The sequence below is a fragment of the Strix aluco genome, unplaced genomic scaffold, assembly GCF_031877795.1.
Source record: "Strix aluco isolate bStrAlu1 unplaced genomic scaffold, bStrAlu1.hap1 HAP1_SCAFFOLD_52, whole genome shotgun sequence".
Taxonomy (NCBI): domain Eukaryota; kingdom Metazoa; phylum Chordata; class Aves; order Strigiformes; family Strigidae; genus Strix; species Strix aluco.
Window position 1 is genome coordinate 2,104,335 of NW_027436610.1, and position 16,549 is coordinate 2,120,883.

The window sequence follows — 16,549 nt, forward strand, 5'->3', positions numbered from 1 at the left end:
CCACAGCGTGCTGGTGGGGTAGCCAGCACACACAGAAGAGCACTAGTGTTGCTCTCCACTTCAGAACAAGAGACAGAGCACAGTGGATTTAACTCCTTGTTGGTGAAAAGGTACTGAATCAGGTGAAGAGATTTTAACACCATAAAATGTATTATCATAAAATGTGGCATTCAACACAGGCTGCAACACTTCTGCTTTTGGCAGAGACCAATAGTTTGCAAGTGGCAAAATGTCTCTTGTCAAAAAGACTTCCCCTTCTTGTGGGGGTGTATCAGGCCACCGTGCATCCACCTCTCTCCTGAAATGCACTGCTGGTTAACCGCACGGGTGGATTACATGTCAGGAGGAAGCAGGAGCTGCTTAGCCAGCAGAGATGGCAGCCTGCTGCCGTCGGCTGTTCTTCTTGTGGACGCTCAGTTAGCTTTTGCTATTGTGCTTCTTACCTTCTTCTTGACAGGCCATGTGGCTGCCGGGCCCCTCATGGCATCCACCCACTTGATGGTGCGCAGGCAGTCGTCCCAGTCGGGAACCTGCTCTGGCAGCAGCTGCAAAGCGATCCGAGCCACCTTACACCTCACAGGGTGCTTTTTGAAGGCGACTGCAATGTCCGATCTCAGGGTCACTGTGATGTTCTTAGCACAGCCAGCATGGAGGTGTCCCACCTAGGCAGAACCAGAGACCGAAGACCAAACTGGAATCCCTGGCAAGGGCAGGACTGACAGCAAAGGGACTGATGTGCTGAGCAGCTGTGCCAGGAATCTGCGTCTTACTGTGTATCTATCTGAGGTTTGATAAAGTACAAACAAAAGATGCCACCTCCCGTAACATGGAGCCTTTTCTGTGGGGCAGACAGCCCTGCCCCAGCAAAGCCAGGGATCGCAGCTCCTACATGGCTCTCTACCGGTCTGTGGGGACTCCCTGCGAGCTCCTGGGAACCCGCCGGGCACTGCTTGAGCAGCGGGGAAAGGCAGAGCCGTCCAAGCTCACCTGGGGGGAGAAGTGAAACAGGGCGCCTGCCAGCCACTCAAACCACATCGCCTCCGTCCTGCTGCGATTGGTGATCGTGAAGCTCACGGTGTAGGGTGTCCCGATGTGACAGTCCCCGAACTGGATGTGATCCACCTCTGGCAGCTGTTAAGAATGAGAGCAAGGGATCTCAGCGTGTGGTGAGGTCCATCTGCCCCCCCCCATCTACAGACACGTTATGTCCAACTCTTCCTTGCTCCAAACCTTCCTCCCCCTGGGAGATGCAGCTGCTCCCCATCCTACCACTTTCAGGGAAACGCCCTGACACATCCCTAAACATGTGGTTGCAGCTGTGCAGAGACATGCAGTACAGCCTGCACTGCCTCTGTGCACACGGCTGGCACGCTCACAGACCGCCAGCTCTGCTGGGTGACAGCACAGGCCTGCTCTTATAGAGGACACAGATTATCATACACGGTCTTCATCTCCACAGTATCCCACGGGCGAGCAGACCTCCTTTTAGAGATACTCAGCTGAATGCTGGTATCTCTGACCCCACCCTACTAGCCTGTAAGCTTCTCCCTTGACAGAGGATCTTCCCTTTGTTCTCAAGTGTGGCTGCTCTCCAGGCTACAAAAGGCAACAGGATCTGTCTCCTAAGGTTGGACCACACCTGCACCAGCACAAGGTGAGCAGAAATGTGGATTTTCCTATTCCTTGCTCCATCTTGTCAGTCTCTCCTCTCTTACCCTCAATTATGTCTTCCTCCATATTGCCCTCAGCGTTCTCCTCACTGTTTGCCATTAGTTCATGGATGTTATCTAGCATGAAGTCATCCTCGTAGCCTTCACCCACCAGCTGAATGTTGGTTTCTTCATAGGGGTTGTCCACCACTGATAGGTGGATCCTCCCTTCCACACATTGGGCCAGGGTGGGTTTGAAAAGCACATCAAACTCTGCTGATTCCCCATGATGCAGGGCCAAGGAAGCGGTGTGAGGCCTCCTCTCTGCACAACAATGGAAATCAGAGAAAAGTGATACAGCTGTAGAGAGAAAAATATTTCCATGGGGTATAGGAGGAATAAGAGGTTGAAACCCAGCTGTCTCTAAGCACAGGTTCTCCCACCGATGGTTCCAGACCCTCCTCCTATGGTCACAAGACTATGACACCACTGTGCATATCACTGTTAAAGTGTCTTAACCTCGGGGTAACACCCAGCTCTCACTCAAACTGCACCCAGCCAGCTCCTGCTATACATAAAGCTGAGTCAAAGGGTGGTTTTGATTTCTGTTGGCTGGCTGTGGGCTCAAGGGCTGCCTCCATTCAGGCTGGTAACTTCCCAAATGCAGCGAAGACCTCACTGAAGTGGTGATAGTCCCCCACAACCCAACCCACCATGTCCAGAAGAACAGAAAAACTTCCTACAACTTGTTAGGAGGAAACCCTACAAAGCATCCACATGAAAAACTAGGGGTACAGAGAGCCCCAGGAAAGAAACTGTGTCTAACATCTGGCTGCTGCTTGGCCAAGCCAAGAGCAGGGCACACATCTTCCCAATGACTGACCACACTTGATGGTTATTGAATTTACCTTCTCCAGGAGCGTCCTCCTCCATGCCTGCAGCTTGGTAGATGCAGTGTGTGGCGAGCCTGGCTTTCAAGAAGAAAACTCCCCCTTCATCCAACAGGTCTATCATCAACTAAGAAAAGGGAACACAGAACACAACCCCAGTGGTGTGGGTACAGGATGGCATGTGGATTGACACCGCACTGCTGCTGGTCCAGCATGGAGAACCCAGCATGCTTCCCTGCTTCAAACACAGCTGTTAGCACAAAGTTTAAGTAAAATCAGACAGGAAAAAAAACTGTTCAGAGGCATTGGAATGTAATTAAAATACAACCAAACAGGACAGAAAATACTAAAAGGAGCAGAATGTAATTAAACTACAACAGAGTTTAATTCAAATGTAGTAAAATGGGATCATATACAATCTAATGTAACTAGGACATCACATGTGCCCAGGTAAGAACCAAAACATGAGAAGGGAGACAGGGGAAAAGTAGTCCACCAACCTTCTTGTGTTGTGTTTAACTGAAAAGGACAGACTAGTCAGAAGAAACACATTTCCAAGAGGAATTCCCTTCCTGCAAAGCAGAAGTCAGTCATTTTCCCATGTTTTCTGGAACCTTCCCAGACCAGAGCACCCCCTGAGCAGGTCCTCACCTGGACAGGTACGATGCCGCTGTTATGAAGGACCAGGGGGAGTCTTTCTGAATCACCCAGCAACAGCTTCTTGAAGAGCAGCAGAGGGTTCCCGCTCTTATTGTGAAGGACCGGGCGCAGGACTGTCACCTGAGGCAGATTCCCATCCCCACTGATATTGAAGGTCAGGCTCTGTGCTTTAACTGCTGCAGGGCTGCAGGAGAGGCAGAGGAGAAATCATTAGGGCTGCTACTAACCCATTCACCACTTGGCAAGCAATGAAGTGAGTGCTGCCCGCTGTGTTTTCCCTGGCTGGTGCTCCTGTACCCCACGACACAGCTCCCCCTCACCCCTCTCCTCCCAGTCCTATCAGGGCCATTCACAAGAGGAATCTGCTCTGAAGAGCCAGAGCCTTCCAGAATAACAGTTAAATATCATTTCACTTCATCAAATCATGCAGTACAGCACGTAAATAATGAGGCAACAGATGAGATGTGGCAAATTTGCTGGCAGCGGTGATGAGAGACGTGCAAAAAGCACAAGCACAGCATGGAAACAGTATAAAACCAAGAAGGGAAAAATAAATAACACCATCAGTAAAGATTATTTCCAAGGACACTAAAAAAGGAATAGCTTGTTATGGCAGAAAGCTGACTTATCTCGTCCCAGTTCAGAGACTAAAGGGTTGGGGAAGAGCAGGTCAGAGCCCTGGTACACAGGTACCAGGACAGAGGAACTGGGCTCCTCTTTCATAAAGGGTCCAATCGCTCCTTTAACATCAAATATCTTAATATAGCCCTGGTAATCACATAGGATCATCTCATTTTAACATAAACAAGGAGGAAATAATGCCTGCTGACTTGCTGGCACAGAAATCGCTGCATCTAATCCTCTGGCCTTGGAGAGCCCCAGGTCAGCTGTTGCACATCTCCATTTTTTTCTGATTTAGTAACTTCCAGTTGGCTACCTAATATTACACTGTCCTCATAGCTACTCCCACAGGCTAAACTAAGACTCTTACTTTTCTGCTCTGCTCTATCTAGTAGTTACTGCTTCCTATAGGATCTAATGCTAAGTACCCTGCCTAGGCCTACTGAAAGAGTCAGGGTTAACAAGGGCCTTAGGTGCTCCCCGAGGAGAGGTAGCTATTAGAAAGGTCACTCCCAAGGTTTCCCAGGGTGAGTTACCTTGCCTGGACATCAAGGGAAGCCTCAGAAGTGCACTGGTAGTTCTGCATCCTTTGCGGAGTGAAGGTCACCGTGGCAAAGGTGTGGGAGCAGCTGGGCACACACATCCGAATGGGTTCCACCTTGAAAACGTCACTAATATGGCTGTTAAGCTTGGGGGAACCCACAGAGCAGTGTTAGGAGGAAACTTCCTTCAACGTGATGCAGTCTTATTCATCTATGCATTGTGGGGAACAGTCCCGACAGAGTGTCTGTCTTCCTGCTTCCCTGGACAGGCTCCTTCCATCCCAGGGGGTGACTCCAAAGTGGTGCTGACCTTGCACAGGGAGCAGCCATAAAGCCCAGGCGTGCAAAAGCTCACTTCGAAGTGCTGGGCAGCCACCCCAGCACCCATGGGAGGTGGGGGCTGCATGGAAAACCCTGCAAATAACCTAGAATTGGCCTTTAAAGAGAAGGAAAAGACCAGGGAGCCTGAGGAAATAGTCTGCTTTGAGCCCTGGCACATCAGTCCAGTAAAAGTCCCCCTCTGAGTGTGCTTCCAAGAGATACTCAGGAGGGTTCAGGTCTCCCCACAAAGACCCAGAGGGGTGAGCCAAAACCTTGATTGAGACATGATGAATTCAACCCAACTGTCACCCCAGCACTGCTGCTCTCTCCTGCAGTTTGACCTGCACTGAGCTGGACTAGTCCAGGCAGGAGGAAACCAGGAATCTGTGGGACAAGGCAGGCTATCCCACAGCCTTCAGAGATCACCAGTCACCTCGGCCTCTTGATCTTACCTTACCGTGGATGGGTTTGATGGAGAGGACCACATCACAGGGGACTTTGTCCACATTGTGGATCTTGAAGGGAGCTGTGGCCCGGTGCCTAACCAGAACATTAGTGAAGATAAACTTGTTCTCATCTGTGGTGAACACACCCTTGTCTTGCACTGTCTGTAGGATGTGACAGAGGTTGATGTTGCTGCAGATTCGATGCTCCTCAAAGATGGACTCTACGTCGTCAACCACAAATGCTGCAAGCAGACCAGAGGGAGGGCTGAGGATGGAGAAGCCTTCCTGTGGAATTTACCTGGAGCCCACTGGCCTCTCAGAAGCCTTGATAACCTACCCAGGTCACTGCAAACCCCAACCTTGGGTCGGGGGGTTTGCTGTGAGGATGGAACTCAGTTGTCCTCAGTCTTAGAGGGTATTGCTTTCCTTTCATCCTTCCATGCATCCCTCCCAGCCTCTCCCCACTGGCTGACTTGAAAAGGACTGGAAACTCTGAGGATTTTAAGATGGGACTTCAGGGTCGGGGTGGCTCTCTATCCAAGCAGGAAGTTTAGGTGCTATCAGCAGCAGGTCTGGCCATGGGAATCTGTGGATGGGGCGTACCTGGGAGGCAGGACTCGGCAAATAGCGTATAGGGGATGCCAACGGGATTGTCCTTGGGGTCTCTGTCGCTGATATCGATGGACAGGTGCTCCTTGCATGTCCCCAGTCCCTTTGCGTAGCAATCCACCGTGATCACCTGCTGGTCCACAGGAGGGATGGAGCCAGAGCCAGGGTACACCGTGAACATGCCTAGTGTGAAGTGAGCCTGCAGAAAGAGTCCCAGGAGAGGCTGATGACTACCAACCTTGCCCTGAGCACCTCCCCAGCAAGGAATATGTCACTCCTTGGCCTTCAGCCAGGCCCAAGCACCCAGTCCCAGGGCAGGGGGAGATGACTCCACAGCCCAAAGGCAGCCCCAGGATGAGATGAACCCGCCAGGAGGAACTGCAGACCTGTCCTGAGTGGCACAGAGAAAGGAGTTTGGGTGTAAAGGGTGAAGGTGGTAGCTGGGATCCTTCAACCTCCAGGGGTAAAACAGGAGAGCAGAAATAACTGTGAGGAATGACAGGAGAGAAGAGAGGGGACTGGGAAGAAAAAAAAGAAAGGTCATCTGCTATCTATGGACTGGGAGTTCAGACAGGGATGTTCCACACCTGTGGTATTCACAGACCTATTTTGGCTGGCAGCTACCAAACACAGGACCTGCTTCCCTCTCTCGACCCCACAACTCCAGGTCTGAGCCAGAGCATGGGACTGTCAGTGGGACTGAGCAGCTCCTGCCTCTGCCTGCGGTGGGGAGATGACAGACCTCCATTGTGCAGACCATGTCTCATCACCCACCTGGGGCACAGCAGCGTCCTCCCACACCATCAGCAGCAGCACGCCTTGGGGAGCAGGAGCCACCCACCTGCATAAAGGGGTTTGCATCCTTCTGCAGCGAGTGCTTGCTTTGCTTGACCAAGGGAGTCATTTTGCTTAAATTCTCACTCTCCTGGGAGCAGGCGGATTTCCTTTGATGTGCACTGAGAGGAGAAAGCAGAGAACATCATGCTGAGCTCCACCTGCCTTTCTCTGGGGCCAAAGCTGGCCTTCCTCCCCATGGAGCAAAGCCCTCCTGCCCCCGGAGGGCTGCCTGCACCACCTATTGCTGTAGCTTATGGATAGAACAGCTCCATCCCCAGCTTTGTCCTGCACAGGGGGATACTGAGGCGTTTTTCTGCTCCCCGTTCACAAGCCAGCGATGCAGATGGACAATAACCCAGGTGTCCTGGCTGCCTGTCACACCCCAGCCATGCTGTGGTGCCTCCTCAGGCAGGAAGGGTGGTGCAGGTCTTCTCTCACCTTTTCCTTGGCGATAGAGCTGCATTCCGGTCTGCTCTGTAGATGAGGAATTTGAAGTCGAGGGTGCCTTTGTTCTCCAGCATGAAGGTGCAGGTTTTCCTGCTGCCGTTCACCAGGGCACCAAAGCTGATGAATGAGGCAGGGTAAATGCTGTTCTTGCTGAACATAGCTTTTGCTGACACCCTCACTGGGATGATGGCGATGGTCTCACCTTCCTCACAGATACTGGGCTCAATCACCTGCAACCGGAGGAGGGGTTGGTAAATACAGCAGAGAACAGCCTCTATCTCTGTCCCCTGACCCCATCTCCGGTCCCCATCAGCTCACTCTCCCTGTTTAAATGCCTCCTCCAGAGCCAGATTTTCAGCTCCACTTAGGAAACGTCACAAATGCTTTCTGAAAGACTGTTGTATATGTAGGAGAGAGGATGCTCCGGCTAAACCCAGAAGGCACGTGTCCTGCTTAGACTCTCAAGACACGGTGTGCTAACACCGCCCAGCCCAGGCAGCTCACCCGGCAGTGCAGGATGGGTTTGTCCTCGATAGCCATTTCCATCTTGGGGTGGAAGAGCAGCTCGACCTGCACGAGGTGCTTGGAGACAGTCAGCACGCCCTTCTGCGGCTGGACAGTGAGGTGGGATGCCAAGTCGGGTATGTTGGTATCTGCAGTTTGCAGCTTGAAACTGGGGAGAAAGGGAAGGAACAGAGACCTCTGCAGTTGAAAGTCCAGGTGCCACCAGCACAGCCAGGACTTTGCATAGGCCTGTAAAAAAAATAAAAGGGAAAAAGCCCAGCTCTGCTTGGGGAATCCCAGATCCTGACACAGAGCACAATCACAAGTGTTGCAAGCTAACCTCGACACTGAATGTTTTCATTCCCTCCTTTAGAGTCTCATAAAGAAAGGAGCTGACCCTCGAAGGATGGCAATGAATCTCAGCAGTGAGTGCCTTAAATTTCCCCATCTCACTTTCTGCTTCCTGCTGAGCTGTGAAGAACTGCTGGTGCGTGGCTGGATTCTCTATTAAAATATTTGAGATCTGAGAGCCCAGGCTTTCTATTTACCCAGGCCATGAGGTAGCCAGCATGGGAACAGGTTCTAGCCATGGACAGAAGAAGAATGAAGGCCTGGGCAGATGGTGGCACCATGAATTCACAGACCCACCTGTATGCAATTTCATACTTCCCTTTGTTCTTCAGAGTCAGCACTTGCTTTGTCTCATCCAGGACCTTAAGGATTCCAAAATCCACGCTGCCATCTGCACCTACAGAAAACCCCCAGAGCCAGGTAAGAAACAGTGAATATTTCTGAGCTGCAGCAGACTACACCAAGTGACAAGATACATTTCAAAGCTCCCAAGTCAATCTGCGCAGGAAGTCGCACACCTCAAAGCTGGGAAGTGAGAGACTGTCTGTGCCCTGACAGTGCTTCATTCCTCACAGTGTGCAGGATACGTGCTTTACGTATCCGTGATACACTTCCATCCCATGCCAGGCCATGCCAGGCCAGGCCATGCCAGGCCAGGTGGCTTTGGTTGCCCACCTGCCAAGGCAATGCAATGCACCTGGACTACTTTGGTTTGGGGGCATCCACTGACCTTTAGAAATTTTGATGCTCAGAGCAACATCATAGGCCTCCACAAGGATTTGGATATTTTCAACCTGAACAATCCCCAGGACATTTTCTGCATCTGAAACCTGAGGCAGCAGGAAACAAACATCCCTTAGACCATTCTCCTAAATTCTTTTGGTGGACAAGGAGTCCTTGTCTCTGTCGGCTGCTTCCACCATGGTCTCCCTTGCTTGACAAGCACTTGTGGACTCCCAAGCCTTCCTAACCTGTTCACCTCATGGGCTGACCCAGCAGGATTCTGCTGCAGTAAGAAGCCCTGTCAGCCCCACTCTGCACTCCTACAGCAGGGAACGCTGCTACTAAAGCGCCCTGGGAAGCACAGTGATGCAAAAACAACTCAAGAAGTGTGAGGTGTCCCAGAGCACGTGGCACTGACAATCAACTCTCTCCTCTTCAATCACCCAGCATCCTCACTGAAATGTAGCCCCTAAACCATGGGGAACAAAATCCCAGAGCGGAAGTGTGTTGCTCTATGTTAAGTGCCCCAGAAGGACTCCAGGATGGGTGCAGGGAGCATGCCGAAGTCTGGACAACCAAAGGACAGCATTCAATCACGCACAGCAGCAAGGTGGTTGTAGTATGGGCTTGGCACGCAGCCTCGTAACCCAGGCGTAAGCCCCGCAGAGGCAGTGCCTGGTTATCTGGGGTAACGTGGATGCTCAGGCATGCACCGTGTGTTCTGGCGAACCCCCTTTGAAGCAGCAGAAGTTGGGCTCAGAGCACCCTTGTGCCCATCAGGTGCATCCCTTCCTGACTCCACAGCATACTTGCCCCATGAAGCTCACCTACAAGAGCACCCCAGCAGCCACTTAGTTTCCAAAACATTGTCCTGCAGTGACAGTCCCTTGCTGAGGGACTGGCCCCCCTTCAATGCCCGTAAAAAGGAATCTCATGAAGGCTCATCCTTTTGCTCTCTTTGCAGGGTACCCTTCAAGCACAGTCTCCACCCTAAAGAGCACCAGGCTGATCTCTCTGCCCTGCTCTGCCAGGGCGGGCACAGTCCCCCTCACCTCCAGTCGGATCATCTTAATGCTGAGAGCCTGCGTGGCCTTGAAATACAGATGCACGCCGAACTCCGTGCGGGGACCAACAATGCCCTCCTCTTGCAACACGGAAAAGTCCTCACTGAGCTTTTCCAGCCCACTGAGCCGCCAGGCCACAGGCAGTGGGGTGCGGTTTTGCAGGACCAGGGTCTTGCTGTCCCTCGTGCAGAGACAGGAAGACACTCAGCACGAGCTGCTCGACAGTCCTGCTAGCCTTGCAGGTGGAATGCAACTTGGAGCAGCCCTATCCAGTGTCTGAAACCACAGTTAAATGTTTTCTCTTTGTCACAAGTCTCAGAGGTGATGTCCTGGAGGAGAGCTGGGTGCTAAAAGTGTAACCAAGAGAAGGGAGATCAGGAGCAGCAACCGGACTCTCTCGGAACCAGCAGACAAGATACAAATGCATCATCAAGATGCCCATCAGCAGCATTGCTGGGGGCTACAGAGCTTGTGGCTGCCATGGGACACCCAAACCAGCATGGAACAGTGAGCAAGAGACCAGGAACTGCTGGGGGAAAGAGGGGCGCGAGCCCAGCCTCCAATCTGAGCGGCTACACAGCCAGCAGGAGAAGCTGACAGGGAGCTCGCTGACAGCTCTCGTCCCAGCAGCGCGGCCGCGGGAGGACTGACCTGTGCAGAAGCAGCTTGTTGAAATGCACCTGCTTGGGGCTGACCCCCAGCTCCACCTGCACCCCCTGGCAGCACAGGTGGAAGACCACTGGCTCTGGGTTCCCCTTAATGCGGCAGATGAGGTTGTCTTCCACAAGGCCAGCTGAAGTGGGGTACGCCCAAACGCTCAGCTCCTAGCCCCGTCCCCACAAAAAGAAATACAGAAGAGCATTCAGTGAGCAGGAGGAACAGCTCCTGGGCACTTCGAGCAGTGCCCACTCTACCTGCCTGTCTCCTACCTGCTTCTCATTTGCTTTCAGCCTCATGCTGGGAGGGTCTAAAAGGAACGTGTCCGCTTTGAGATCATGCTTTCACACGAAAGTGAAACTCTGCTTCCAAGGGGGTGATGTTGAGGATGGTTATCTTCTCGCAGTTGCTGGGAAAGTGCTTTGCCTTGTACCTGTCCACAAAAGGGGAAAAGGCTGCAGAGGAGACTGTTGCCTTTATCACACCTCGAGGACAGCACCGTGTCCCGGCAGTGGGAGGCTGCACTGGAGGATCATGGTCTAACCAACAGGCTATGAAAAAGGATGGCTTTCAGGGGCACATTGCATGGTATGCGTGCTCAGCCTTGCATTACTTTGATGTCTGCCCCCATACTTGGTGCCTCCACCCCAGAAGCGTGACGACACATGCGCCACTTAAAGAACGTTTTACGAAATCTACATTCAAAGGTGCCTGGAAAACTAAAAGCACGCCAGGCACATGGGTTCTTCCCCCTTCTTTGTTGGATTTCCTTCCCTGCACACTATAATAAAGAAATGTTTTTGAAAAGAGGTTTTAGAAATAGTTTAAGTTATCTCTTTCAAAAAAGTCATGAGACTGCCTTGTCTTCCACGGGTTAGCTCAAAGTCTGAGGGAAGGAGATAGAAAGGATTAATTCCCAAGACAAATGCTAAATTTAACAAATGTTCCTTCTCTCAGGTGTGGAACAGAATTTGAAGTTAAAGGGTTAAAAAGGCAAATAGAAACCTGAGACCATTCATCAGCCTGGCTGAAGATCCTCTTTTGTTTTTTAAACTGGTTTAATTTCCTTGGGTTGTCAAAATACCACTAACACTCCAGAACTCCCATGAAGACAAGAACTTAATTTCTAATTAAAAAAAAGAATAAAAAGGACAATGTTAAAAATAAAAACATGCCAGCAATCACAATGACCACTCTTCTAGGCAGATGTTATCCAGCAGCGAGGACCAGGAAAATGTAAATCCCATTTTAATTCCTTTTCAGGTTCCCACACCTCCCTCCCCATACTGGCAGGTCAAATCATAAAGGTCTACTAATATTACAGATTAACAAATGGTTTACAAAACCATCAGCAGAGTAATTGCTCATTCAGTCTACCCATAGAGCTCACAGCACTTTAAAAAAGACCACAGCGTTCATTTCATAGGTGGTGTGAGATTTGGAGGGGGAACAGAAGTTGCCCCAAGTCATGTTCAGGCTGGAAGCAGCACGTAGCTCTGGCCACCAAGGCACCCCCCAGGTAGGAAGATCAGCTCCATCTCTCCCCAGCTCCTCCAAGACTCATGTGCCTGTTATCTACCCAAGTTCACACATCCGTGGCCCTTCAACCCCACGGAGCTCCCAGGTCTCTGCCTGGGCCTGTCCTGAGTTGTGCCCCTGGGACAGCACGTCTCCGAGCGTGTCCATGAAAGCCCAAGGCCCTGGAGATCCCATCCCAACGTCTCACTCCACACAGGCAGCGCATCAGGATGTTCGCTCGGAGCGGGGAGTACGTACCAGTCTCTTGACTTCCCACACAGCAGCAGTCCAAAGTGGAATATGCCTGTGTTCATGACACACTGCTTGGTGATGATGTCATCATCCGCCTTGCTCTTCCTCCGGCGAGGAAACACCAGCCTGGGCAGAGAAAATGGGGAATGAGGAGCTGTGAGACGCTCTAAGTAGAAAAACTGGTCAGAAGGCCATAACCCTTATTGGTGGCTGAGGTACCAGTACTGGTTCCCAGCTCCAAGCATGGGAAGAGATGCTGGGCGGCTCAGGCCGCATGCTCTGCCCAAGCCAGAAGGTCACCAGGGCACAAGGGGCAGCCCTGGCTCTGAGTTCAGGGGAAGCAGTGTGGGAGGCTCCCATGCCCCAGCCTTACCGTGGGTTCTGGCTGACGGTGGGATACAGGCAGGTACCCCTGCAGTGCACCTGGTACCGTCGGTTTGTCCCCAGGACTTCAAAATGCAGCATCTGGTCAAACTGCCCCAGCACCGTGGAGCTGAATTGGACCTTCAGTTCCACCTCACCATGGGCAGGCACTATCCACCGGCAGCTGCTCAGCCTGGCAATTAAAGAGGAGGCTTCAGACATTGCTAACGAGCAAACGAGAGAAGGATGAGGCTCATGGACTCGCCATCCCGTGAAGGCACCGGCAGAGGGTCCCTGCAGAGCTGGGGATGATGGACCCCATTTGGCAAGATGGACGTGAAGCAGAGGGATCACCTCCTCCCTCACAGCTCACCTGATGGATTTCCCCGGGGATGGGACTGTGTCCACGTCTCTTTGGTGCGCCTCGGGGGGCCGTGTGGGTGCTCCCATGCCTGGCGCCTGGAGACCTCTCCTGTCCCGGCTGGAGCTCCGCTTCTGCCTCACAGCCTCCCGCCTGCCCGCGGCTTTCTCCTTCCCCGACCGGCCCCTGCTTGGCGTGACCTGCTCCTCTGACACCTTCACAGCAAGGGAGAGAGGAAAGGGAGAGAGGTGAGACCTGCCCTGAGACACCCCCATCCTGGAGAGAAAGCTGCAGGTTTGTTAACAGACAGGAGAGAGAATAAACCACCAATCACCTCTGCCCATGGATTTGGTCTTCCTTATGGGACTTTGTTTCGCCTACAACACCCCTCCTTGCCCAGGACCCTCTCCTCAACGGAAGTTGAAGGTTTTAGCTGTTTTTTTTTTCTCTCATCTCACAGAACTGCCCTATGTCTCAAGCAGAGTCGTCCCTTTTAAACAGACAGGAGGGATGCCTGCAGACATGGGGCCCCATCCTGTCTTCACTGCCCTTCCACAGTGATCCTTTTCCATCCCACCCGCCCCCCATGCCCCCATGCAGCCTGGCCCCTGCCCTGGTACCTTCACTGCAGGCACAACAGGGACATCCAAGAGACTTCTGGTTTCCTTCTTTGCAGTGGCACCTTCTGGCACCACAAAGGTGAAGTGCTCGAGGGCTTATCCTACTGCAGGGACCATCCACTTCTCCGGGTAATGGATCACAGAGTAAAAAGCGGTAGGTGGAATGGGAGGCCCCAAGGGACCCAGTCCCAGGTCATGCAGGATCTAAAGAGTAAGAGAAAACCCTGTTTATACTCCCGTCGCCTTCATCCTCACACTTCCTGAAAGGCACTGAGCTTTTGGCAATGGGTTTTTTTATTTAGATACTTTTTTACACCCAGTGGGGTGGGCAGGCTCCAGAGCAGTGCCAGGACCTAGAAGCGGGACTTAGAGAGAAATCTCAACTCTGAGTGACTCGGCTGAAGGAAACAATGACCAGGAGCTGCCCTGCCCTGGGACCATTTTTAATGATTTCCAGACTGGGAAACTCTCCGAACAGAGAGGATGTTCGAACAGAGAGCCCTCCCTCTTCCCACCCATCTGAGGGATGGCAAGAACTTCCCCAGCCATGTGGCTGCTGTGAAGCCATTGTGGAACATCATCAGTGGCCTGGACAAGGCTCTGTGCTGTTGTCACCTGGTGGGACACAATGCACCAGGGCCCAGACCACGGCAGGCTCAGGATATGAGCCTCGCAGGGCTCTACCTGCTCTGCCGCTGGCAGCTTGCTACTCTCCAGGATCGCCCTAGTCACATCTGCAGAGCTCAGCACCTGGATGTCCAGACAGGGCACCCCGACCTCCTGGCCTCTGGCTGACCCTTCTGCACCTTCCCCTTCCAGCCCAGATAACTTGGAGTCCTCCAGACCCTTCAGTTTTTCCAGATGCTCCTTCTCCAGCCTCTCCTGGAGCTCCTTCTCTCTGTCCCTCCAGCCCCTGCGACTGGATAAATGCTGGCGCTGGCCTTGTACTTGGTGCTGCACCACCTCTTAGTTCAGAGGGGACAGCAGGATACCCTGAGCCCTGTCCCAGGATGACAAAATATGTGTGACATCCTTCTGCAATGCCTCGTAGATCTTAAACCTCAGGGCCAAGTTCTTGCTGTCACTCTGTGCCTCAGTTTTGGTTTCCCCCTGTTCTGGGTCTGCAGGTTGCACAACCTCCACTGGGCAGGCATCTGTTAGCAGAGCCTTGCTCTGCTTTTTCTTATCTTCCTTGTCACTTGCAAGAGAGTCTGGGTGCTCCTTTGCAGATCCCTTCTCTTCCCCCTCGGTGACATCAGACAGCTTGCCGATGGATGTGCTGGTGTTGCTAGCGGATGCGTTTGTATTCTGGGCAGGAGGAGCAGGACAAAGCGGTGAGCATTTCAAAGCACCAACTGAAATGCTGTAGGACAGCGGAGATCTTTGCAATAGCACCCCACGCCTCATCTGAGACCTGTGCTAGGTGCTCTACAAATCCTAATTCAGAACGCAGCTGGTACCCAGTTGAGCTCAACTGAAACTAAACTCCACAGCACCAGACTGATGAGGAGTCCTGCAAACCAGCTGAGAAACAGAACAGCTTCCCCAACCCAAACAGGGAACTTAAGACACCTCCTTACTCCTGTGCAGTCCTCCGGGCATGTTTCTGGTGTGCTGAGCATCCATCCCTGTGTCTGGCTGACGCTTTGGGAAGCCTGACTGTTAATGAATACCTAAAGGGCCTGGTGGTATCTCCTGCCAGTCAGGTAGCAAAAGACACCACATCCCAGGTGGGTCATGGCTCAGAGGTGTAAGTCACACGCAGAATGGGAAGAAATGCTGGACTAAAACTATCTAGGGCTTGGAGTTACATGAAGCCATGACTCAAAGGCAGCATGACCCTAGAGAAACAGCTCTACCCAATGAACCCATGTGAAAATAGCCCTTGTGAAGCAGCAGCACGATCAAACACTGGCTGCTGTTTCCCAGCACAGCCTCATGTGTTGCTGACGGCCAGGTACTCATCCCCAGCACCACAGGTGGCTGCTGGCTTCGCCAGGAGTGGTACGGCTCAGCAGGAGGGTCCCCAGGGCTTTCACTCATCTCTATAAACACAACCACCCACCTGCCTGACTCCAGGATGGCTTTTCTTCCTTGAAGCATTATCTTTGTCTTTTCCAAGCTTTCCCTTGCTCCACTTATACAACTTCTTCAGCTCTTCTTCCTCCCTCAAGCGTTCTAGCTCCTGCTGGTGCTTTTCCTCAACCTCTTGAGCCAGCTGCTCCATGACTGCTCCACAGGCCTGGCACTGCTCCATCAGGCAAACATCAGCTCTATGAATGAGGCAGATGAGCTCTCACTGGCTAGAAATAAGGGTCGTCTTCTCTGCTCAGTGTTTGGCTCTGGTCAAAGCCAGACACAAGATGGTTACAACTCTACAGCAATTAGAACATCCCTGGGACTGTTCCCAGGCACGGAGGCACTTGTGTCCATCCTGTTACCCACTGCCAGTTTCCAAGTCACGGTGGCCACAGGCAAACTGCCTTTGGGAATGCTCCATCATTTCAGCTGACTCCCAGACTGCCTGGGAACGTGCAGGCAGGCTGGGCCAGAGCCACAGGGACTGCTAGCAGCACACCACTCCAGGCGACTGTCCTGCCGTGCCCAGGAAGGTGCCTGGTGGCTGTTTTGTCTGCTGGTACCAGCAGCAGGACTTGCCTAGATCGGGCCTTCCAGGGTTATCCCCTGCGAGCGCGCCAGCTGCTCTGCACCAGGGCGTTGCAGTCTGCAAACAGGCCCATGAAAGGGGGAGACGAGGGCAAACAGGCAGATTTCCCCCCATGCGCCGAGAGGCAGCCACCCCACCGTGCCCTGATGCTGAGCAAGCTCCCCAGGGGGATTTCAAAGCCCCTTTCAGAAGAGTGTGCTGCAGGGGAAACTGAGGCACAGTGGGTACAGGGCTCGCAGAAAGCTCTCTGTGGAGGCAGACGCTGTCTCCTCCTCCCTGTGCTGGGCTCTCATTACCACACTGCCCTGCCAGACCTCCTGGGGGTGACACTCGCTGATCTCACCTCTTCTGTGGGTGAAAACCCGACTCACACGTTGCATCGCTGTCCTGGAGCGAGGGCTCCAGCTGAGGGCAGCGCCTCGAAGACACAGGGCTGGGCCTTTATC

The 16,549-nt window shown here is 52.7% G+C and overlaps 1 pseudogene; it reads right to left on the minus strand.

The window, feature by feature from the left end:
* Positions 1–16,549, minus strand: part of LOC141919052 (hydrocephalus-inducing protein homolog) — a 106,220-nt pseudogene that overhangs the window by 17,257 nt on the left and 72,414 nt on the right.